The sequence below is a fragment of the Arachis hypogaea genome, chromosome 7, assembly GCF_003086295.3.
Source record: "Arachis hypogaea cultivar Tifrunner chromosome 7, arahy.Tifrunner.gnm2.J5K5, whole genome shotgun sequence".
Classification (NCBI taxonomy): domain Eukaryota; kingdom Viridiplantae; phylum Streptophyta; class Magnoliopsida; order Fabales; family Fabaceae; genus Arachis; species Arachis hypogaea.
The window spans coordinates 44,360,037-44,385,444 of record NC_092042.1 but is presented as its reverse complement, the minus strand read 5'-3'; the positions used below and the strand labels follow the sequence as shown (position 1 = coordinate 44,385,444).

Sequence of the window (25,408 nt, the reverse complement as noted above, 5' to 3'; positions counted from 1 at the left end):
GGAATCAAACATCCAAAATGCAATTTATGAACCAGGAGATCAAAGAGAATAAGAATGCGTTCCCTGGCATTCATGAATTGGTTTGGTAAAATCTAAGGAAAGCACAGTTGAAAATGCCAAAACCAAGACATGAATGGAAACATTTTATAGAAATTTGGGCAGCATTACGGCTAAAATTGGATTATCCCGGAAAATAAACATCAACAAAACAGTTCATATGAATGAAAATTAAAACATAGCTGCAATCACATATAAGGAGTATGAACATGAAAAAGGCAATGTAAAAAGTAGCATGAAATAAGCAAGTATAGCATATGAACAATGGCAACATCACAGAATCATCAGAATTGCGAAAATCATAAAGCAAGAAACACGAACAGCGCAATTATCAGGCCTAAATCCACTAACCACATCCTAGGCTACCTAACAACCTAGAATCCACTACAACATGCATATCTAACTAGCCTAAATATGAACATGAACAGAAAAATATGAAGTAACTACGAATGGATAGAAGGGTGACGTTTTGCGGAACCTGGAAGGCTAATGAAGGAGATTGAGGCAGAGAGGTGGATGGGGAATGGGGTGGTGGCGTTGATAAACCCCATTTTTAGGGTTTATCTTGTATTGAATTTAGAGTATTTTGATGACCTTTTTCTCGCATTTAACCTATGAATTAGCATGGTTTTGTTATCTCTCCTGTATTTATGCTTAAGTGTAAAAACATGCTTTTTAAGCCTTATTTTGATGAATTCTAATTTCTCCTTGATTCCATAAGATGCCTTGATGTGTTTGCTAGTAATTCCAGGATTGAAATAGGCTAGGCATGGATCAAAGGAAGCAAGGAAGGAAGCATACAAGTGGAGAGAAGCATAAAAAGTCAAAGAAGCAAAGTCAGCCATGCACGCGCACGCACACAAGGCGCCCGCGCGCACATTGCAGAATCGACCAGGAACGCGCACGCGTACCGTGCGCGCACGCGTCGATGACTGCACATGACTTCATTAAAGCAACACGTGCCTGGCGATTTGAGAGGGTTTCTGAACCCATTTTGGCGCCAAATGCTGATAGAAAGGAATAAAAGGATTAAGGATTGAGGGGAAGGCAATCAATCTAGCATAATTAGGATTAGTTTTAGAGGGAGAAGCTCTCACTTATCTCTAGAATTAGGATTAGGTTTAGGTTAATCTCTCTTCTTAGATCTAGGTTTAATTCATGCTTTGATTCACTTTTCCTTTACCAATTCTCAATCTTCTCCTCCTCCTCTTTCTAGTTATGTGCTTTAATAATTGTAATTCTTCATTTTGTTTTGGATAGATTGTTGTTACTTTGTTTTCTTTGAATAATGCAATTTGAAGTAATTTATGATAATTGTGATTTCCTTGATTGTTGTTGTTAATTCTTTGCAATAATTGTTGTTAGATTTTATTCTTGTTATCAATTTTCTATGCTTTTCTTATATGCCTTCCAAGTGTTTGATAAAATGCTTGGTTGGATTTTAGGGTAGGTTTTGTCCCTCTTGGCCTAGGTAGAGTAATTAGTGACACTTGAGTTATCTAATTCCTTTGTTGATTGGTAATTGGAGAGATTACTGATTGGTTTGGAGTGCACTAAAGCTAGTCTTTCCTTGGGAGTTGGCTAGGACTTGTGGCTCAAGTCAATTCATCCACTTGACTTTCCTTTATTTAGTAAGGGTTAACTAAGTGGTAGCAATGAACAATTCTCATCACAATTGAGAAGGATAACTAGGATAGGACTTCTAATTTTCATACCTTGCCAAGAGCCTTTTATAGTTGTTAGTTTATTTTCATTGCCCTTTACTTTTCATGCTTCATATCAAAACCCCAAAATAACTCACAACCAATAACAAGACACTCTATTGTAATTCCTAGGGAGAATGACCCGAGGTTTCAATACTTCGGTTTATAAATTTAGGGGTTTGTTTTAGTGACAAACAACTTTTTGTATGAAAAGATTATTGCTTGGTTTAGAAACTATACTTCGACGAGATTTTATTTGAGAAACTCTAAACCGTCAAAAATCCAATCATCAGGCGTCTGGCGCGATGGAGGAGGGTGGCGCGGTGGCGGTGGCTGCTGGTTGGGGGTAGGGGCTTCGGGAAAGGGAAGGGGGAAAGGGTTGGGACGGGGGTTGAGGGTGGTGGTTGTGGGCGGATAGGGGTGTGGCGGTGATGGCGGCGCGGTAGGTGGCGATCGCGGAGGTGGGGCAGCGGAGGTGGAGGGAGAAGAGGAGAGGAGAAGAAGAAAGAGGGGGAGGAAGGATGGGGGTGGCGTGGCGGTGGGTTCTGAGTGGTCAACGGGGGCGGCAGTGGCCGGTGGTGGTGGCTGGATGGTTGGGGAGAAGAGAGGGAGGAGAAGGGTTTGGGGGGGCATGCGAATGGGTAGGGTTTTGGGTCACAGGGTGTAATCGAATTTGGATTCACGCGATCGCATGGGGCACACGGTCGCGTGGTTGGGGTGGAATAGGGGTTGACACGATTGCGTGGGTCGCGCGATCGCATGGAACGGATAAAAGAGGGGATGACGCGATCGCCTGAGGCATGCGATCGCATCGCTTGAAATTGTGCTAAACGCACGATTCCAGCGTCGTGTCGGCGCAACTCTCTGTCTCCTTGTTGGGGGTTGTGCAATCCATGCGACGCGATCCCGTCGCTCACGCTGTCACGTGGGATTGGTTGTGTGTGATTGATGCGGTCGCGTCTTGTGCGAAACGCACAATGGCCACACGATTCCAGCCCAACTTTCTGGGCGTTGGATCTTTACGCCAATTTCCAGGTCACGCGGCCGCGTGAGTGACGCGGACGCGTGGGAGGTGTTTTGTCACAACTGACGCGATCGCATGATCGATGCGGTCGCGTCGCACGCCCTTTTTCTCTCTCTTTTTTTTATGCAGGTATGTAATTATGCAGTATGCAGTGATAAATGCAAATGTTATGAATAACATCCAGGTTCAATAGAAATAAACAATATAAAATAAACAAAAACGAAATAAAATGGAAACAAAAACGATCATACCATGGTGGGTTGTCTCCCACCTAGCACTTTTAGTTAAAGTCCTTAAGTTGGACATTTGATGAGCTTCCTGTCATGGTGGCTTGTGCTTGAATTCGTCCAGAAATCTCCACCAGTGTTTGGAATGCCAGCATCCTCCGGGGTCCCAAACAAAGTACGTAAAGCCCTTGTGTGAGTTCAAACAGGCTTGCAGGCTCCCGGAGTGTTGAATGTCAGAATAGACTCCAGGATCCCAAACTTTTCTTCTACACCCATCTTTGTCTTGATCTACATCGTTCCAGCCGGGTGATGAGTAATCCGAATTCTCACTGCAGTGACCAAACAGCTTTCGAGATCCTTTAGATTGAGCTTGACACCAATTCTTGCACCTCAAATTGAAGTGCGAAACCTCATTGAATCTTGCATACCAGCGCTGAGTGCGAGTCATTTCCCTTTTCCTCTTAAAGCCGCAAAGAGCTCTAAGCTGGCCATCTGTCTCAAGCAAACCATATTCAAGTGGAAAATTGAAGATAAAGGTCAAGGATTATACCCACTTGAAGTTTGTGTTGAGTGGTAGTGGCCTTGGGATCAATGTTTTCAGTGGTTCTACAAGCTCTACTCCCTTGTGGTCTTCAGTGAATTCCTCCACTTCCTTGCAAACCTTTTCCATTCCAGCCATGTCCTGGTCAAAGTCTTCCATATCTTCCTCATCACTTGAGTCATAATTAGGAGGTTGAGAAAGGTCGACCTCTGCATTATGGTCGTATTCACTTGGGGAAGATTCTTCTGTCTCAAAGAATTCACTTGTGGGTGCAAGTTCGTCACTAGGAAGACTTGACTGGTGATCATCATCATCAAGGAAACATGTGTCTTGGGTAATTCCGTTTAGTTCTTCATAAGATATCTACATTGGGGGCTGCGCAACATCCTCTTTAGCATCAATTGTAACATCCTTGACGGAGTTCTCCACAACTCTGGATTCAGGTGGCGGTTCGGCATCTCCTAAATCTTCAACCAACTCTTCTTCTTCTGCAATGATAGCGCCCTCTATTGGTTCCAGTACGAAGTTATGCTCTATGCTGTCCACTGGAGTCTCTAGTATTTTCTTCGTGATGCGTTCTTCATTAGATTCTCCACATGAAGCCATGGGAGTCTGTTGAGTGTCTGAACGTCTGGAAGATAATTGATTTATTGCTTGCTCCAGTTGATGAAGGGTTGCATTGAATTGGTTTACTGATTCTTCGAAGCGAACCTGTGATTGTTGGCTTGATGGATATGGACATGGTGCATAAGGGAGTGGTGGTTCGTGGGAGTAATTGGATTGGCGTTGGGGTGGATAAGGATCATGTGGTAGTGAATGGTGAAAAGAAGCTTGTGAGTGTGGTGGTTCGAAGTTATGCCGAGAGGATGGTCTCAGAGCACAGGGTGGGGCTTGTTGGTAGTTACAAGGTTGTCCACCATATCTTTCAGCTGGGTATGCATTGTAGAATGGTCGTTGTCCATGATATCTTGGAGGGTGTTGTTGCCTAAAGGGTTGATTAGATCCTCTTGGCTCCATCCATCCTTGATTGGTCTGACCTTGATGCATATTCCTTCTGTGGTTTCTATTTCCTTCAACAAAGTTAGAACCAAACTCAAAGCGAGAGGGGTGAGAATTCATAGTAGTTATCAGAAATAAGGGGGAAAAAGGAGAAACAAATAAACAAGTAAAAGAAAAATATATTTTTTTTTGAAAAATATTTACAATAACCAATAATAAGGCACACGTTTGCAATTCCCCGGCAACGGCGCCATTTTGACGTTAGGATTTTTGCTAGTAAAGAATTTTATAAAAGTAGTCGCGTTGTACATATAGATTCTAAACCAACAGAAATCCCTTCGTGCAAACGTTTTGGTTGTCACAAGTAACAAACCCCTTTAAAATTGATAACTGAGTATTTAAACCTCGGGTCGTCTTCTCAAGGAATTGCAGGGAGGTATGTTCTTATTATTGGTTATGGAGATTGTAAATTGGGGTTTGAGGATGAAGAATCAATATGGCAAATAATTTAAATGGCAATTAAAATAAATAAATACTGTAAAGCAAACCCTTTGGCATGGTATGAGAAATTGGAAGTCCAGACTTAGTTATTCTTATCAATAATAATGAAAGTTGAATCTTAATTCTACTTAGTTAACCTTTGCTAAAGCAAAGGAAAGTCAAGGGGCCAATTAGTTTTGACCTTCGAATCCTATTTATTTCCTAAGAAAAGGTTGGGATTATTGAAGTTCAATTCAATTAGCAAAGATAACAGTTATCAATTATGTTGAGCTAAGATAACTCCTGAATTACTGATTTCTTAACCAAGACCAAAAGGAAAGGGATTAAATCTACTGGAATAAAAATGTCTTCAGATTGGGAATAATCAATAACATAAATAAAAGAAAGCAATATTAACTAAAATACCTCAAATAACATTAATTCGAAAGAGTAATATATAACATAGAAGAATTCATAAACTAAATTGAGAAAGCAAGTAATGAAAAAGGAATATTGAACCTGATAAAAAGATAATCCTCAAAGCAAATAAATCCTAAATCTAAATTCTAATCCTAAAGAGAGAGGAGAGAACCTCTCTCCAACTAAACCTCAATCATCGAAAGTGACTAAAATTCGGAGACTCCTACGAATGGATGCATTCCCACACTTCATAACCCCTGCTCTATGCCTTCTGGACTTGGATTTGGGCCAAAAAGGGCTTTAGAATTTGCTATGAGCGTTTTCTGCAATTTCTGGTGTGTGGCCTCTGTCACGCGTCCGCGTGGGTCACGCGGTCGCGTCAATTGGAGTTTTTCTTGTCGTGCGGTCGCGCCAGTCATGGGGCCGTGTCATAGGTGTTCTTCTTTAGGTTCACGGTCGCGTCAGTCATGCGGCCGCTCGCTGCTTCTTCGCTCTTGGCACGCGGTCGCGTCGTCCATGCGATCGCGTGGATGCCAGTTTCTCCAAAACTCCATTTTACGCTTTCCTTCCATTTTTGTATGTTTCCTTTTTCATCCTTTAAGTCATTCCTGCCTTAGAATATCTGAACTATTCAACACACTAATCATGGCATCGAATGGAAAATAAAGGTAACTAAAATAATTAATTTTAAAGCATAAGAAACATGTTTTTCACATATATCGCATAATAAGGAAGGGAAAGTAAAACCATGCAATTAATATGAATAAGTGGGTGAAGGATTGAATAAATCACTCAAACTAAGCACAAAATATGGGTTTATCAGTACGCATCGCCATCGCCGCACCGTTTTCACTATTCTTTCTCTCTCTCTCTCCCAATCCTAAGTCTCTCTTATTCTTTTATCTTTATATTCCTCTCCCCTAGCACTATGTATTCCTATTTTTAGTTCTTCTTTGCTTGAGGACAAGCAAACCTTTAAGTTTGGTATTGACGCTGCGCTTATTGGTTTTCTGGCACAAAAGGGAGGTGAATCATCTTCACTAAGGAACACAACCTGAAGAATAAAGCGACCGCTAGGATAACTAAGGTGGTTGAGTTCCTTTCATTTTTATTCCTCTCCTCTTCTTCTATGTTATGTTCCGATTTTTTGCTATTTTGCTTTGTCTGTTGCATGATTCTTTATTAGTTAGAATCCTAGGACTAGTAGTTTTCTTTTAATTGCTTTAATGCTGAAAAGATGTTTCATGTACCACTCACTGAACTTGAATATAAAAAAAATAATAAAAAAGGAAAAAGAAGTGATGTATTGCATGAGAATTTGAGTTAATTTCAAGAATGGTCTGATTTACTTATAAGTGGTGGTATTTTCTATGATTTTTGAATACATGATATGAACAGTGTATATTTGAATTTGAATCAAGGGATGTTAATGAATAAGGAACATGAATTTAGAGAATTATTATGACTTCTCTGAAATCTAGAAAAATTTAATCCTTGAAGCAAAAGAAAAAAATAATAAATAAATAAATAAAAAAGCAAGGTCCAAGGCTCTGAGCATCAATGACTAGGGAGGTCAGACATGTTTAAAAGCTCAAAGAGTTGCCTCCCTAGTCACATGCTTGTGGTGTGATGGTGTCAAGTAATCCTTGAGACAGAACACTTAGAGTCGAGACCAAGTGCATTTAACAGAGTATGCCAAAGGCTCTGAGCACCAATGTCTGGGAGTAACTAAAAGAAAAATCAGAACTCAAAAAGAGTTCCCCAGTTAAGTGCTTGTGGTGTTTCTGTGTCAAGTTACCCTTGAGACAAAACATTTAAAGTCTACGACTAGGCTCAAGGTGCAAAGCACCAAAGAAAAATAAACTAAAGTAAATTTTGTTGTGTTCAAGGATTAAACTGAAATATAAAAGATCAGATAATTCATAATATTATCCGAATTCTAATTTTGAATGATACTAACACTCTTCTGATTCAAAGGAGAGTGAGATGCCAAACCTATTCAGGATTGCAGTTGTAAACCCCACTATAAGACGAGACACGAGCTTAATCGAACTCTCATTCTCATGCAAATTCACATCATAAGCTTATATTAGTTTTGGTTGCTTGAGGACAAGCAACAGTTTAAGTTTGGTGTTGTGATGTGTGAGCATCTTGTCTATCTTTTCCTAGTGAATTTGCACTTAAATTGTTGAGTTTAATCAAGAATTAACTATATTTTAGCCACTATAGATGCTATTTTGAGTTTTGTGCAATACTGCTTATTTTAGGTAGCATTCGGCTAGATTTGATGGAGTTTCTGCAGCACAAGAATCAAAGGAGATGGCTGCGAGGAGCGACGCGCACGCGTGCCTGGCGCGTGCGCGTGATCTGGAAGTATCCATGGCGACGCGTACGCATGAATTGAAGATTTTCTCAGCGACGCGTCCGCGTGACTTGCGAAGAAGACCAGCAACGCGTACACTTGACTAACGCGTACACGTGACGTGCGTGATCTGCAGAATCTACAGAAATCGCTGGTGTGGATTTTGGGTCGTGTTTTGACTCAACTTTCAGCCCAGAAAACACAGATTAGAAGTTGCAGAATGGACAAAGCAAGTGGTCTCCACCCATCAGCTGAAGACTTGTTAATTAATTCAAATTTAAAAATTCAAATCTTATCTTTTAGGAAAAGATGTTATTTTTAGTTTTAGATAATTAGATTTTAAATTTATTAGGATTAGTTATAAATAGGAACTCTGTACATTTAGACATGGTACACATTGTTATCAGAACCCTTATTTTTCTCTGAATCATGAGCAACTAATCCTCCATTGTTAAGGTGAGGAGCTCTGTCTACTTTCATGGATTGATTCGTTTGATCTTTTTAATTTAATTCATGTCTTGATTTATATTTCAATAATTGTTTTCGTTGTTTATTTCATGAAAATGGGTGGAACGGAAGTATGACCCATGTTCTAATTGAGTTCTCGTAAAACTTGGAAAAGCTCTTTACTTGAACAACAGCTTGAAAACATTTTATACTGAATTCCTAATTGTTTGTATTTAACAGGATACGTGACATATAATTCCCTTATTTTTGGATAATTAGGATTCTTTTGGCATATAAACTAGAAATTGATCATCACCTTCTAATTGGAATTAACTGACCAAGGAATTAGCAATTAATAAATTTTAGAGGAGACTAGGAAGGTCTAAAGAATTAGGGTCTAGTCACATATAGTTTGCCATGAAATTAAATCTTGAATGATTGAATTAATTAGTAATAAAAGTTAATTCGGAAAATAGATAACTCTGAAACCTTAACTGCTTTCTCAATACTTTATTCTCAACTTATTTATCTGTCTGTCTTTAATATTCCAAATTTGCTGTTTAATGCTCTTTGAACATCTCAAAACCATTTTCTGCTTGCCTAACTAAGTTAATCCTATCAAACACTATTGTTACTTGATCCATCAATCCTCGTGGGATCGACCCTTACTCACGTAAGGTATTACTTGGTACAACCCGGTGCACTTGCCGGTTAGTAGTGTGGGTTATAAAATACCCCACCAAAGACACACTGCTTTTATACCGCACCAAAGACTCACATATTGTTTTGTTGATCAAAATGGGAATTGGCAATTTATGAGTTAGTTGGCATTGGTAGTTATAAGGAAATTGTGGATGAAGCTTGTTAAAGGAACACTTGGAGACAATTAGATTCTCTTCTTTTTTTTTAGTTTTGAGTAATTGCTAATATATTCAACTTTCTCCTTTTTGTTTTGCAAATTCCAGCCAAAGGAATACATGCAAATTGCAGAAAAAGCAACATTATTTTTTAAAAAGGAACTTCACAATGCTGAAACTCAAAGGCTGAATCATAGTTTCAGAAATTCTCCATGTAAAATACCCGGTTTCTTGGATGATTATGCTTTTCTGATCTCTGGATTACTGGATCTCTATGAGTTTGGTGGTGAAATCAACTGGCTTCAATCGGCAATTGAATTGTAGGGCATTTAGGTAAAGATTGATATCTGAATCTGAAAGAAATTTCACGGTGCTTTGCCAGACATCGAGTTCCTCCTGAGATGTGTTACTTGCAGGATGCTTTGTTTTTTGATGGGGATGGAGGTGGATATTTCAATAATACTGGGGAAGATACATCAGTTCTTCTCCCTGTGAAAGAAGACCATGATGGGGCAGAACCCTTTGGGAACTCGGTGTCAGCTTTAAATCTTATTAGGTTGGCTTCCATGCTTGCTGAAAGTAAGGCTGAGCACTATAAGCGAAATGCAGAGCACCTTTTGGTCCGTAAACTGCCACCATTTTCCTCCTAGAAAACTTGTTTTCTTCTTTGTACAAGTTTCCAAGGGTGGAAAGTGATTATCACTTGGTAGTTGTCTAAGATTCCCCTTTACATGGTAGTGCAGGCTGTTTTTGAGAAAAGATTGAAAGCTTTGCTTATGGCGGTGCCCCTCATGTGTTGTGCAGTAGATATGTTGCGTGTACCTTCCAGAAAGCAAGTGGTTGTGGTTGGAGAAAGGAATTCTGAGAAATTTGAAAGAATACTTGCAGCATCACATGCATCATATGATCCAAACAAAACGGTGAGTATATTTAACTCCTTTATTGATTTGATACTGCATATTTGTTTTTGGTTGTCATCAATAACATCTGTGTGGATGTTGGTTGTAGGTTCTTCATATAGATCCCAACAACAAAGAAAAAATGGAATTTTGGGAACAGAATAACAGCAACATTGCTTTGATGGCGAAAAATAATCATGCAGCAAACAAGGTTGTAGCTCTTGTATGCCAAAACTTCACTTGTAGCCCGCCTGTGACTGATTAATCCTCACTTGATGCTTTACTATCCAAAATATCGTCCTCTTCATCAACATGAGATATCGGTTCTCACAAGTGGTTGTTAGCTAAAGCTTAGAAGCCATATTATACACAGCTTGTTGGTTCTGACTACTGTGTCAAATATTTTCTTCAATGATATAGAGATTACGCTTGTCTTTTTACTCTCTATGCCAGCATTGTCTTTCAAATTTGATACAGAATGATGGAAATATGTATATTTTTATAGTTAAAGGTTGAATAAAATAGTTATATATTAAGTTTGGCTTAGTTAAATAAGTTTGTACCTCAGTTTCCTGGGTGAACTAGCACAATAAAGTCACCATGGATTAGTTATATATTGTATTCATCATACTCAGCAATAATTAGTTACGGAAATATATATGTTATGAATAATTTATATTAACCAATAAAGTAAAGAAAATTAGTAATATAGAATTGTAATATATACAAGGATAAATTAGTGTAAAAACAAATGAAACATAGCTTAGTACTTTGTCTTTCAAAGAAAATATTAAAAATATCTAAAAAGATAATTCCTCATTCCCAAATGTCTTCACGCTCTGCTTCCACCTTGGTCCTATATTGCCAAGCATTTTCTTGTATTACGAGACATAAATCGTTGTACTTCTCTAAAATCAAATCCACGGCAAGTCTCATTCGTGTGGAGTCGTTAATCTGCTTAGAGCACCAACAATATAATTCTAATTAGAAGTGTGTTGGAAAAATTATGTTAAAAATACTTTCTTATAAATATGACCTGAATGTTGAAGTCATCTTGTAAAGTACATTCTCTGATTCAACCAGTCACCCAAACTCCGCTATCATTCCTATGATAAAAAGCATTCAACAAATAGTTATTATATACATATAAGATATAATCTATTGAATGAGTTATGATATTTAAAAAAAATTTAATATTAGACTTACGATCTATTTTTTTGAGTGGGTAGGCCAAAAGGTGTCATAGGCCAAAAAGTGGAGCAATCTACAACTTTAGACTTATCATCATAAAAAATATGATCATCTAACATCGCTTCTAAATAAGTTACCTGTACAAGAGTAAATTCATGAAAAAAAAGAAGAGTGAATTGTAAATGATTTTAATTGACAAAGAGTACTAGTTACAACAAATGGTTATTTAAATTGTTAAGTGATTCTAGATGATTGAGTACTGATTTAGAACAAATAATTACCACTTTAATTACGTTCCTTTTGCATTGTTAATGTTTTCCGACACAAGGCAATGAATTCAATACGATTAGACGACGACTCGTAGAGTCAACAATAACTAAATACCAATGTGTTTCCTCACAGATAGGGATAAAAACCTGCAAAAAACCTTAAACCATTATAAACACTAAAGAAATATAACAGTATATTAATGGAAAACAAATTGGTCACTTGTACCCTAATGACGTGGCTAATTTTCAGTGACATATATGCTCCAAGGAAATCACAGATAACCTCAGCCGGTGTGTATTTGTCACTTAAAGCATATCGCTGCATACAAAAAAATTGTTAAATGAAAATATGTCTTCAATTTAACAACTATTTTTGAATTGATAATTTAATTATACACTTTACTCATGTGAGTACATAGCATGGTTTAGTCTAGAAAAAAGAACTTCCTTATAAATTAGTATATCCACTCAAACTATTAGACAAAAATATTAACTAATAATTTAGAAATATTATAGGGATAATTTTACTGCAAAATGTTTAGACATGAACCAGCAAATTGGATCTTCATTCCTACATCGAAATACACGTGTCATTATAAGTGCCACCAGGTTTATAACCTACAATATGTTAAAATTATATGTAAAACATGTTTATAGGTAAATAGAGGCTTAAAAATATAATTACAAGAAATTATATAATATGCATTGACCTCTATACTTACTCGTGATCCGACACATCTCTCCGGCACAAAACATCTAAATGTACTTCTATAGTCTTTTTCACCTGAGATTACCAACTTTTCAGAACTGCCAAAATCATAAAATGGTTAGCTGGGAGAATCATAGAATTTTTAAACCATTACATATTACACATAATCATAAATGACACATACGGATCTAACGTATCCGAAAAAATATATGCTGCAACAGCAGCTTGAGAATCGGTTAACATCATCGAAGGAGTAGGCTCAAATGCAATAAGTGTCCACCACTGCAGTTAAAAAAAATAGTTGCAAGATTACACTAAAAAATAAAGAAAAAAAGTAAAAGAAAGAAGAAAAAAAATAAGGTTACCTTTGGCAGTACAGCTCCTACTCTAACATGTGGTTGTCCATTAGGTGGAGTTATAGCTTCACGAGTAATATTCGAGTGGAATAACTTTTTGGGTTGAATTGGCATGATACTAGTAAGATCACTAGTTTTTGTACTTTCTGAAGAATGCACAACTACAGTAGGATCCAATATCGAACTACTATTTGTGGAAGTTTTTTGTTGTGCCATGATCACATCAATTTTTTGGTGTAGAACATGAATAACCGATTCTAAGTTTTCTATCCTTTTTGTTATATCATTAAACATACTCTTGACCTGCATATTTTTCATTGGAATAATCTTCTACTACTCACTCGGATAGTATTTTGTCTTGTACGGTGCCATATAACCCATTAAGATGAATATATAGCAAATTCGGTTATAAAAGATAAGATAAGATAACATAAAAATAATACAAATTTTAAGATATTTTATTTTTATCTTTTTTTTTAAAAAGTTATCTAATTAGAGTAAGAAGATAAGAAGTTAAGAATAATAAGATTATATAAAATAATCTAATTTTATCTTTTTTAAAAAGATAATATTTAAATTATAATCTCAAATTTATTATTTTTTTTAATACAAGATAAAGGGATAGTAATATATGCCGTTGAAACTTGTTAAATTTTGGATATATTTTTATTTTTAATTTAAAGTTAAATAACTAATTATTGGTTATCATATTTAAATTATTAAAAGAGAATTAGTTGTGTGAAACATAATCTTATTCCTATATATAAACACTCAAGCATAGAATACTATTAACTATCTCTACTAAAACTAAAATTACAATCTAGTAGAGTAATGGAAGAAAAAGTAGTAGACAATCACATTGGATCTTCTTCGATGAAAATTATTGAAAATTCTCCGTTGAAACAAATACTACATGCAATAGAGGTAATATATCCATCTCATGATAAATTACAATGTTATTTATATATACCAATGCTAATTTTCTTTTTGATAATGTAGTCTTTATCCAAGAGAGTTGATGAGATGGAAAAAAAATGTGGATGGCAAAGATGTCACTTGATAAATTAACCGCCCTTCAATGTAAAACTGATGAGAAGCATGAGAAATTGGACAATACGAATCTATATGAGATGAAGAATAAATCCTGTGATGATGTAACAAAGAAAAACTCTTGCCTGTTGCAAGTAAAGTCCGAACATTGTGTGTTTATGGATTTATCCGACGAGAATAAGGACGTTGAGATTTTGCACAATCTGCCACCATCGTTCTACAAAGGGACGCAAACATACCAGATGGAGAAGAAAAATTGAAGCCAAAGCCAAGATTCGATTTTCAAAGAAATAGCAAAACTAATAAAACTGTGCAAGAACTTCTGAGTACGTTTGTAAAGCAAAAGAACAAATTGGCAAGAGTCAATAATCCACCATCTATCCAAAATATGGCGTTTGCACGACCCGCTAAAATGCCAAAAATTGAGCACAAATGTCAACTATCAAGCAAGATGGCAGAAACTAGAGTACACAAAAGACCTTTAACTTTCACCATAGACAATTCATAGTTAACGACCTCTGCAAAACGAAAAAAATGGCTTTCAAGAACACTCATATCCCAAAGGGATTTGATTTAGTTAAAAATAATTTATTGGCATAGTATTCAAATATGGATATTGTGGATAACCTTTATGTTTTGTGCAAAATCTTAACTGTTCATTCAAACCACCGCAAGATATGAGGTTGAGTGAGGATTTGGTCAATATGGCTATGTACATCTTTGCTGCTGATAATGATATAGCATGAGCATCTTTTTTTATCTTTTATTTTTAATTTTAGTTCTCTCTGTGGCTAACATGTTGGCTTTGTGTTAGAGAGGATTTGGTTCATATTCACGATACAACTGCAACTAGAGAAGATTTGTTCTGTCTCATACCTGAAAAGCAAGTGTCTGAACTGGTAATAAAGCTGATGGCATTGAAGATAACATCAAATATTAGCATGACCAAATTAAAAAATGTTTGGTCCCTTCCACCATCATTTGCAGTAAGTCATTATCTTGATTTTCTCATTTTAACTAAGTAATATAAATAACCATTGTGCTCAAACATTCCTAGGATGACGTGTGGTTACATATGGAGGATTATGACCTTCTGAAAAAATATGCACATAATATGCCACCAACCCGTGACCTTCAATTTGTAAGTTCTCATTGATTATTGGAATATTTTTTTTATAATAAAAGTACTCAAACTTGTACTTATACATATTAGTGCCTATTTGTTATACATATATATGTCCCAATCAAGGAGAATGATCACTGGTATCTAATGGTAATGAGCATTGATGACAAGTCATCTTAGCCTAGTTTCACTAGTCTTTTTCTTTTGTTTTCACTTGAATTATGCACTTTCTTGAGCTCTAAGCAAGCCAATTTGGGTAGATTTTCATGATTCCTTTGATTGAATCAACCATAGATGAATTAATGCAATTTCATGAGGTTTTATGCTATATTTGTTACATATTGTGAAAGAATGAATATCTCATGATTTTGAGCATAGCTTTGATGTGTTTGGTTGATTAATGATAGGTGAAGAAAGCTTGGAGAAAGGTTGAAGCAAGAAGGAATGGCTAAGAGGAAGAGAGGACAAAAAGTTTGAGCAAAAGTTTGCCTCAAACTTTAGCTCAAACTTTTGGAATGAGTGAAAATGAACCAGGAAGCAAAAAGCTGGACCAAAAGTTAGCCTCAAACTTTTGCACAAATTTTTGGTGAAAACTTTGCCCCACCGTTAGCCCCTAACTTTTGGGCTAACGTTAGCACATGCAAAACTCTCCCTGGGCACCAGAAGTTTGCGCCAACGTTAGCCCCTAACTTTTTGGCTAACGTTGGCGCATGAAAATCACTCCCTGGGAACCAAAAGTTTGCGCCAACGTTAGCCCCTAACTTTGTGGCTAACGTTGGCACATGAAAAAACACCCTCTGGCCACCAAAAGTTTGCGCCAACGTTAGCCCCTAACTTTTAGGCTAACATTGGCGCATGAAAATCACAAAGGGGGAGCAAAAGTTTGCGCCAACGTTAGCCTCTAACTTTTGGGCTAACGTTGGCGCCATAAGTACACTAAGGAAGGCCAACGTTGGAGCAAAAGTTAGACCCCTAACTTTTGCACCAACGTTGGTATCAGCAAAATGAGGAAGCTGAGGTGAAAAGTTGGAGTAAAAGTTAGCCTCAAACTTTTACTCAAACTTTTACTCAAACTTTTGCAAAACTCCAACCCGGTTCAATTGGTTCACTTTGATTCCTCTCCAAACTCCAAGAGCAATCAACCAAGGCCTCTCTCAACCCAATTCCACCAAGAGCAAAGGCCCAACTCAAGGCTTGAAGATCATTTGAAGAAAGTGTATAAATAGGATAGAATTCAAGTTTTCTGGGAGCTTTTTTCTTTTAGTTTTCATAGGGAGCTTTCCCTTTTAGTTTTTAGAATAGTTTTCGGAGAGCTTTTGGTATTGAGTGATCTTTAGTTTCTTAGTCTCGGGGAAGGAGAATTCACTTCTCTTCCTCTTAGTTTTATTGCTTTCAATTTCAATTACAATTGTCTTGGATCTTGGGTTGGAGAATTGAAGAAATTATGTTTCAATCTCATCCTTGGATCTCTCTGTTTATTTACTGCTTAATTGAATTTTAGTGTCGGTTAATTGCTCTTCATCTACTTTCTTTGCAAATTTACATTTCCCTTGCTATTGTTCTTGTTGGATCTAGGAAGGCATTGAGATCTAGACTTGGTTTTCTAGTCTCTGGGTCCTGAGATCTGATTCCAAAGTTTACATTCTGTTTTTGCTTTTCATGTTCATTTACTTGTTTTGCTTTAGATCCAATTCAACCCAAACCCTCTTTTATGCTTCTGTTTGATGCAATTTACTTTTCCTTGTTTAAATTCTGCAAATCCAATCCCCAATCCCCTTTACAATTCCAGCCGTTTACATTACTTGCACTTTAAGATTCCGCAATCTACATTTCTTACATTCTAAGTTTTTGCCATTTAATTTCTTGTTCTTTAAGATTCAGCACTTTAATTCCTTGCCCTCTTTAATTTCGTGCAATTTACACATTCCCTTTACTTTCAATGCAATTTCATTTCTGCAAATCACAAATCACTCAACCAAATCTTGATTCCCTTGACTAAATCAACCACTAAACCAAAATTGCTCAATCCTTCAATCCCTGTGGGATCGACCTCACTCCCGTGAGTTTTTATTACTTGATGCGACCCGGTGCACTTGCCGGTGAGTTTTGTGTCGGATCATTTTCCGCACATCAAGTTTTTGGCGCCGTTGCCGAGGATTGATTAGATTGACAATGATTAAGTGAGGTGGTAGTTTAGATCAAGCACTTTTTCTTTATTTTTGACTAACCCACTAACTGTTTGAAGATTTGCCTCTATTAACACGCTAACTGTTTGAGGTTTTGTCTCAATTAACTACACTCTATTCTCAAAAATACCACTGTGTATTCCTTGTGATTGATTTATATGTCACAGGAAAGAAGAGCAGCCAGAGGGAAGGATATCATTGAAGAAGGAGTTTCTGAGAAAGAAGAACACCACAACATGAAGTCGCAACTCATCACATTAATCAAGAAAAATTGTTCCTACGGCGGAAACCCAGTGGAAGATCCTGAACAGCATATATCCATTTTTCTAAGGACTTGTGGTGCTGTCAACCCCGATGGTGTAAATCATGACACCTGTAAGCTCTTGTTATTTCCCTTCTCACTAAGGGATGAAGCTGCACAATGGTTCGAAACCTTTCCCCAGGGAAGTATTACTAGTTGGGACGATTTGGTTACCAAATTTCTGGCCAAATTCTCCTCATCCCAACAAAACATCAAGATGAAAGAGGGAATACATCCATTCATACAAGGAGAGGAAGAACCATTGTTCAAAGCATGGGAAAGATACAAGAAAGCAAATGACAAAGTGGGTTTCCAAGCGTTCTATGAAGGATTAACCCCAGAAACAAGAAGAGTGGTGGATTACGTCTCAGATGACCTTCTCAAAGCAACAGCAGCTGGCCAAGGAACTGCAGAGCTCAATGACAAGAGAGCCAATAACCAACACTCATTTGAGACCCCACAGAATGCAACTTCAGAAAAGGAGATAATGAATCTTGAAGGAATGAAGGCAGTCATGAATCAAAGCAAACAGCTACATCAGCAAACTCAGCAACAATTGGAGTCAATAGCTAGACAAATTGATTTTCTCCATTCTACTACAGTGAAGGTACAATTTCCACCATGGAAGCCACATTCTTATCTAAGAATGAGGGAATCTCAATATCAGGAACAAAGGGACTTCAATTACAACAACCCCAATTTCCCAAACCTGCAAAAAATTCACCATACCAACAACAATCACTGCATACCACCACACTACCCACCCTTCCAACCCCTAACATCCCAAAACCAACCAATCTCACAAGACTCTCAGAGGATCACTAATCTAGAAATCTTAGTAGAGAGAATGATGAAACATCAAGAGATGATAAGCAAGAACCATGAGGACTCACTCGGAAGAATTGAGAGGCAAATGGAACAATTAGCCAAGAACCTCACAAAAATAAGTGAGGAGAGGGCTAACAAAAAAGAATCACTCATCCGGGATGAGCAGCACAAAGCAAAGCCTCACTTGGAAAAACAATGGGACAAGGTGAAGGATGCTCAGAATCTGAGCTGAGCAATCACAGAGAATGTCAAGCTAGTGACAATAAAAGAGCGCTTGTTGGGAGGCAACCCAACCTGAGGTAGTTCTCTTTTCATATCTATTTCAATAAAAAGGTTAACTAGCTTTATCTAGATTGCAAGAAGCTAAGTTTGGTGTTGCACACCAAAACAATCTAAGGGAGAATGAAGAATTCTAAGTTTGGTGTTCCACCAAAATCCCATTATAACACACATTCTCACCTTATGCATAATATGGGCTTCAAGCATACTGGATGAATTAGTTAACTATTTTGCTGTTTTCTAGTTTTCAGCCTTATTACTTTTGAGAAAGAAAAAAGAATTTCACACATGGTTAATGAAAACCTTTGGCAAGGTACTAAGTTTCGTGTTTCCACACCAAAGTAAGTTCAAAAAGCCCACAAATAAATCATGCAGACTAACCACTGTTTCTAAGTGCTTGGGGAACAAGCAACTTCCAATATCACTGCAGAATATCATACAAACTTTTGGAGATTTTTAGCATCATCAACCAAAGAGGTGAAAGATGAACATGAAAGTTAGCATTGATGATGATGAGAAGAAGGAAAGCAAGTGAACTCCAACAGGTTGTATTGTTAGGTGATTGTTTTACATCAAATATTGCTGTAATTGAAAGTTGGATTGTATCCTTATTTGTCCTGCCTGTCTGCATAGTATAGTTTTCTTTATATACCCCTGCCTGCCTGCATAGCATAGTCTTTCTTTATAATTCAATAAGCAAGATGCTTGATTATTCACAACATTCTTATCTTCAAAACTTGTTTGCACTCAATTTTCAAGAATGCATCACATGAAAGTTCTTTGAAACGAAGGATTGAGGAATTAAACAATTTTGAGGTAAGAAAAAGATTAGGAGAAGTGGTGGTTCTAGTTGTATGATTATGTATTGAGGTTGCATGCTTGTGAAAACTTGCTTGGGAGCTCATAGGCAGGATATAAAGTTCAAAGAAGTATTGTGGAGATTCTCAAAAATCAATTGATCCGAGAAGCAGCAAACAAAACAAAAAGAAAAGTAAAGAAAATACAAAAACAAAAAGAACATGGCCCAAGGCTCTGAGCATCAATTACTAGGTAGAAAAAGAAAGAAAGAAACAAAAACTCAAAGAGTTGCTATCCTAGTAAATGCTTGTGGTTGAAGTGTGTCAAGGAAAGAGGCTTGAGCAAGTAAATCCTTAGGGGTGCTTGAACACCTAATACCTTAAAACCAACTGGTTTAGGAGTATTGATTGAAAACTTATTTAAAGAGCCGCTTTGAGACATGACACTTAGAGTCGAGGCCAAAGCACAGAAACTATAAGCTGCTTCAAGGTGATTACATATAAAGAGATCTCTATGATACCATTTGGATGAAAATCCTAAGACCTACGACTCCCAATATGTAAGGACTAGTGAGCACTGAAGCCCTTGCATGAGCATATAATTTAGAGTTCACCCCACTGTTACTTAATCACTTCACTCACTATACTTTACAAGTGTTCTTCAATCCATCTTAATTGAAAGAACCTCTGAGCATAATTCATTTCTTGCTTGGGGACAAGCAAGCTTTAAGTTTGGTGTTGTGATGACAAGTCATCTTAGCCTAGTTTCACTAGTCTTTTTCTTTTGTTTTCACTTGAATTATGCACTTTCTTGAGCTCTAAGCAAGCCAATTTGGGTAGATTTTCATGATTCCTTTGATTGAATCAACCATAGATGAATTAATGCAATTTCATGAGGTTTTATGCTATATTTGTTACATATTGTGAAAGAATGAATATCTCATGATTTTGAGCATAGCTTTGATTTGTTTGGTTGATTAATGATAGGTGAAGAAAGCTTGGAGAAAGGTTGAAGCAAGAAGGAATGGCTAAGAGGAAGAGAGGACAAAAAGTTTGAGCAAAAGTTTGCCTCAAACTTTAGCTCAAACTTTTGGAATGAGTGAAAATGAACCAGGAAGCAAAAAGCTGGACCAAAATTTAGCCTCAAACTTTTGCACAAATTTTTGGGTGAAAAGTTTGCCCCACCGTTAGCCCCTAACTTTTGGGCTAACGTTAGCACATGCAAAACTCTCCCTGGGCACCAGAAGTTTGCGCCAACGTTAGCCCCTAACTTTTTGGCTAACGTTGGCGCATGAAAATCACTCCCTGGGCACCAAAAGTTTGCGCCAACGTTAGCCCCTAACTTCGTGGCTAACGTTGGCACATGAAAAAACACCCTCTGGCCACCAAAAGTTTGTGCCAACGTTAGCCCCTAACTTTTAGGCTAACATTGGCGCATGAAAATCACAAAGGGGGAGCAAAAGTTTGCGCCAACGTTAGCCTCTAACTTTTGGGCTAACATTGGCGCCATAAGTGCACTAAGGAAGGCCAACGTTGGAGCAAAAGTTAGACCCCTAACTTTTGCACCAACGTTGGTATCAGCAAAATGAGGAAGCTGAGGTGAAAAGTTGGAGTAAAAGTTAGCCTCAAACTTTTACTCAAACTTTTGCAAAACTCCAACCCGGTTCAATTGGTTCACTTTGATTCCTCTCCAAACTCCAAGAGCAATCAACCAAGGCCTCTCTCAACCCAATTCCACCAAGAGCAAAGGCCCAACTCAAGGCTTGAAGATCATTTGAAGAAAGTGTATAAATAGGATAGAATTCAAGTTTTCTGGGAGCTTTTTTCTTTTAGTTTTCATAGGGAGCTTTCCCTTTTAGTTTTTAGAATAGTTTTCGGAGAGCTTTTGGTATTGAGTGATCATTAGTTTCTTAGTCTCGGGGAAGGAGAATTCACTTCTCTTCCTCTTAGTTTTATTGCTTTCAATTTCATTTACAATTGTCTTGGATCTTGGGTTGGAGAATTGAAGAAATTCTGTTTCAATCTCATCCTTGGATCTCTCTGTTTATTTACTGCTTAATTGAATTTCAGTGTCGGTTAATTGCTCTTCATCTACTTTCTTTGCAAATTTACATTTCCCTTGCAATTGTTCTTGTTGGATCTAGGAAGGCATTGAGATCTAGACTTGGTTTTCTAGTCTCTGGGTCTTGAGATCTGATTCCAAAGTTTACATTCTGTTTTTGCTTTTCATGTTCATTTACTTGTTTTGCTTCAGATCCGATTCAACCCAAACCCTCTTTTATGCTTCTGTTTGATGCAATTTACTTTTCCTTGTTTAAATTCTGCAAATCCAATCCCCAATCCCCTTTACAATTCCAGCCGTTTACATTCCTTGCACTTTAAGATTCCACAATCTACATTTCTTACATTCTAAGTTTTTGCCATTTAATTTCTTGTTCTTTAAGATTTAGCACTTTAATTCCTTGCCCTCTTTAATTTCATGCAATTTACACATTCCCTTTACTTTCAATGCAATTTCATTTCTGCAAATCACAAATCACTCAACCAAATCTTGATTCGCTTGACTAAATCAACCACTAAACCAAAATTGCTCAATCCTTCAATCCCTGTGGGATCGACCTCACTCCCGTGAGTTTTTATTACTTGATGCGACCCGGTGCACTTGCCGGTGAGTTTTGTGTCGGATCATTTTCCGCACATCAAGTTTTTGGCGCCGTTGCCCCTGATTGATTATATTGACAATGATTAAGTGAGGTGGTAGTTTAGATCAAGCACTTTTTCTTTATTTTTGACTAACCCACTAACTGTTTGAAGATTCGCCTCTATTAACACGCTAACTGTTTGAGGTTTTGTCTCAATTAACTACACTCTATTCTCAAAAATACCACTGTGTATTCCTTGTGATTGATTTATATGTCACAGGAAAGAAGAGCAGCCAGAGGGAAGGATATCATTGAAGAAGGAGTTTCTGAGAAAGAAGAACACCACAACATGAAGCCGCAACTCATCACATTAATCGAGGAAAATTGTTCCTACGGTGGAAACCCAGTGGAAGATCCTGAACAGCATATATCCATTTTTCTAAGGACTTGTGGTGCTGTCAACCCCGATGGTGTAAATCATGACACCTGTAAGCTCTTGTTATTTCCCTTCTCACTAAGGGATGAAGCTGCACAATGGTTCGAAACCTTTCCCCAGGGAAGTATTACTAGTTGGGACGATTTGGTTACCAAATTTCTGGCCAAATTCTCCTCATCCCAACAAAACATCAAGATGAAAGAGGGAATACATCCATTCATACAAGGAGAGGAAGAACCATTGTTCAAAGCATGGGAAAGATACAAGAAAGCAAATGACAAAGTGGGTTTCCAAGCGTTCTATGAAGGATTAACCCCAGAAACAAGAAGAGCGGTGGATTACGTCTCAGATGACCTTCTCAAAGCAACAACAGCTGGCCAAGGAACTGCAGAGCTCAATGACAAGAGAGCCAATAACCAACACTCATTTGAGACCCCACAGAATGCAACTTCAGAAAAGGAGATAATGAATCTTGAAGGAATGAAGGCAGTCATGAATCAAAGCAAACAGCTACATCAGCAAACTCAGCAACAATTGGAGTCAATAGCTAGACAAATTGATTTTCTCCATTCTACTACAGTGAAGGTACAATTTCCACCATGGAAGCCATATTCTTATCTAAGAATGAGGGAATCTCAATATCAGGAACAAAGGGACTTCAATTACAATAACCCCAATTTCCCAAACCTGCAAAAAATTCACCATACCAACAACAATCACTGCATACCACCACACTACCCACCCTTCCAACCCCTAACACCCCACAACCAACCAATCTCACAAGACTTTCAGAGGATCACTAATTTGGAAATCTTAGTAGAGAGAATGGTGAAACATCAAGAGATGATAAGCAAGAACCATGAGGACTCACTCGGAAGAATTGAGAGGCAAATGGAACAATTAGCCAAGAACCTCATAGAAACAAGTGAGGAGAGGGTTAACAAAAAAGAATCACTCATCCGGGATGAGCAGCACAAAGCAAAGCCTCACTTGGAAAAACAATGGGACAAGGTGAAGGATGCTCAGAATCTGAGCTGAGCAATCACAGAGAATGTCAAGCTAGTGACAATAAAAGAGCGCTTGTTGGGAGGCAACCCAACCTGAGGTAGTTCTCTTTTCATATCTATTTCAATAAAAAGGTTAACTAGCTTTATCTAGATTGCAAGAAGCTAAGTTTGGTGTTGCACACCAAAACAATCTAAGGGAGAATGAAGAATTCTAAGTTTGGTGTTCCACCAAAATCCCATTATAACACACATTCTCACCTTATGCATAATATGGGCTTCAAGCATACTGGATGAATTAGTTAACTATTTTGCTGTTTTCTAGTTTTCAGCCTTATTACTTTTGAGAAAGAAAAAAAGAATTTCACACATGGTTAATGAAAACCTTTGGCAAGGTACTAAGTTTTGTGTTTCCACACCAAAGTAAGTTCAAAAAGCCCACAAATAAATCATGCAGACTAACCACTGTTTCTAAGTGCTTGGGGAACAAGCAACTTCCAATATCACTGCAGAATATCATACAAACTTTTGGAGATTTTTAGCATCATCAACCAAAGAGGTGAAAGATGAACATGAAAGTCAGCATTGATGATGATGAGAAGAAGGAAAGCAAGTGAACTCCAACAGGTTGTATTGTTAAGTGATTGTTTTACATCAAATATTGCTGTAATTGAAAGTTGGATTGTATCCTTATTTGTCCTGCCTGTCTGCATAGTATAGTTTTCTTTATATACCCCTGCCTGCCTGCATAGCATAGTCTTTCTTTATAATTCAATAAGCAAGATGCTTGATTATTCACAACATTCTTATCTTCAAAACTTGTTTGCACTCAATTTTCAAGAATGCATCACATGAAAGTTCTTTGAAACGAAGGATTGAGGAATTAAACAATTTTGAGGTAAGAAAAAGATTAGGAGAAGTGGTGGTTCTAGTTGTATGATTATGTATTGAGGTTGCATGCTTGTGAAAACTTGCATGGGAGCTCATAGGCAGGATATGAAGTTCAAAGAAGTATTGTGGAGATTCTCAAAAATCAATTGATCCGAAAAGCAGCAAACAAAACAAAAAGAAAAGTAAAGAAAATACAAAAACAAAAAGAACATGGCCCAAGGCTCTGAGCATCAATTACTAGGCAAAAAAAGAAAGAAAGAAACAAAAACTCAAAGAGTTGCTATCCTAGTAAATGCTTGTGGTTGAAGTGTGTCAAGGAAAGAGGCTTGAGCAAGTAAATCCTTAGGGGTGCTTTAACACCTAATACCTTAAAACCAACTGGTTTAGGAGTATTGATTGAAAACTTATTTAAAGAGCCGCTTTGAGACATGACACTTAGAGTCGAGGCCAAAGCACAGAAACTATAAGCTGCTTCAAGGTGATTACATATAAAGAGATCTCTATGATACCATTCGGATGAAAATCCTAAGACCTACGACTCCCAATATGTAAGGACTAGTGAGCACTGAAGCCCTTGCATGAGCATATAATTTAGAGTTCACCCCACTGTTACTTAATCACTTCACTCACTATACTTTACAAGTGTTCTTCAATCCATCTTAATTGAAAGAACCTCTGAGCATAATTCATTTCTTGCTTGGGGACAAGCAAGCTTTAAGTTTGGTGTTGTGATGACAAGTCATCTTAGCCTAGTTTCACTAGTCTTTTTCTTTTGTTTTCACTTGAATTATGCACTTTCTTGAGCTCTAAGCAAGCCAATTTGGGTAGATTTTCATGATTCCTTTGATTGAATCAACCATAGATGAATTAATGCAATTTCATGAGGTTTTATGCTATATTTGTTACATATTGTGAAAGAATGAATATCTCATGATTTTGAGCATAGCTTTGATGTGTTTGGTTGATTAATGATAGGTGAAGAAAGCTTGGAGAAAGGTTGAAGCAAGAAGGAATGGCTAAGAGGAACAGAGGACAAAAAGTTTGAGCAAAAGTTTGCCTCAAACTTTAGCTCAAACTTTTGGAATGAGTGAAAATGAACCAGGAAGCAAAAAGCTGGACCAAAAGTTAGCCTCAAACTTTTGCACAAACTTTTGGGTGAAAAGTTTGCCCCACCGTTAGCCCCTAACTTTTGGGCTAACGTTAGCACATGCAAAACTCTCCCTGGGCACCAAAAGTTTGCGCCAACGTTAGCCCCTAACTTTTTGGCTAACGTTGGCGCATGAAAATCACTCCCTGGGCACCAAAAGTTTGCGCCAACGTTAGCCCCTAA

At 37.5% G+C, this 25,408-nt stretch overlaps 1 pseudogene; it reads left to right on the top strand.

The window, feature by feature from the left end:
• Window positions 1-10,521, top strand: part of LOC112701426 (uncharacterized) — a 50,733-nt pseudogene extending 40,212 nt beyond the window's left edge.
• Window positions 10,522-25,408: the final 14,887 nt, after the last annotated feature.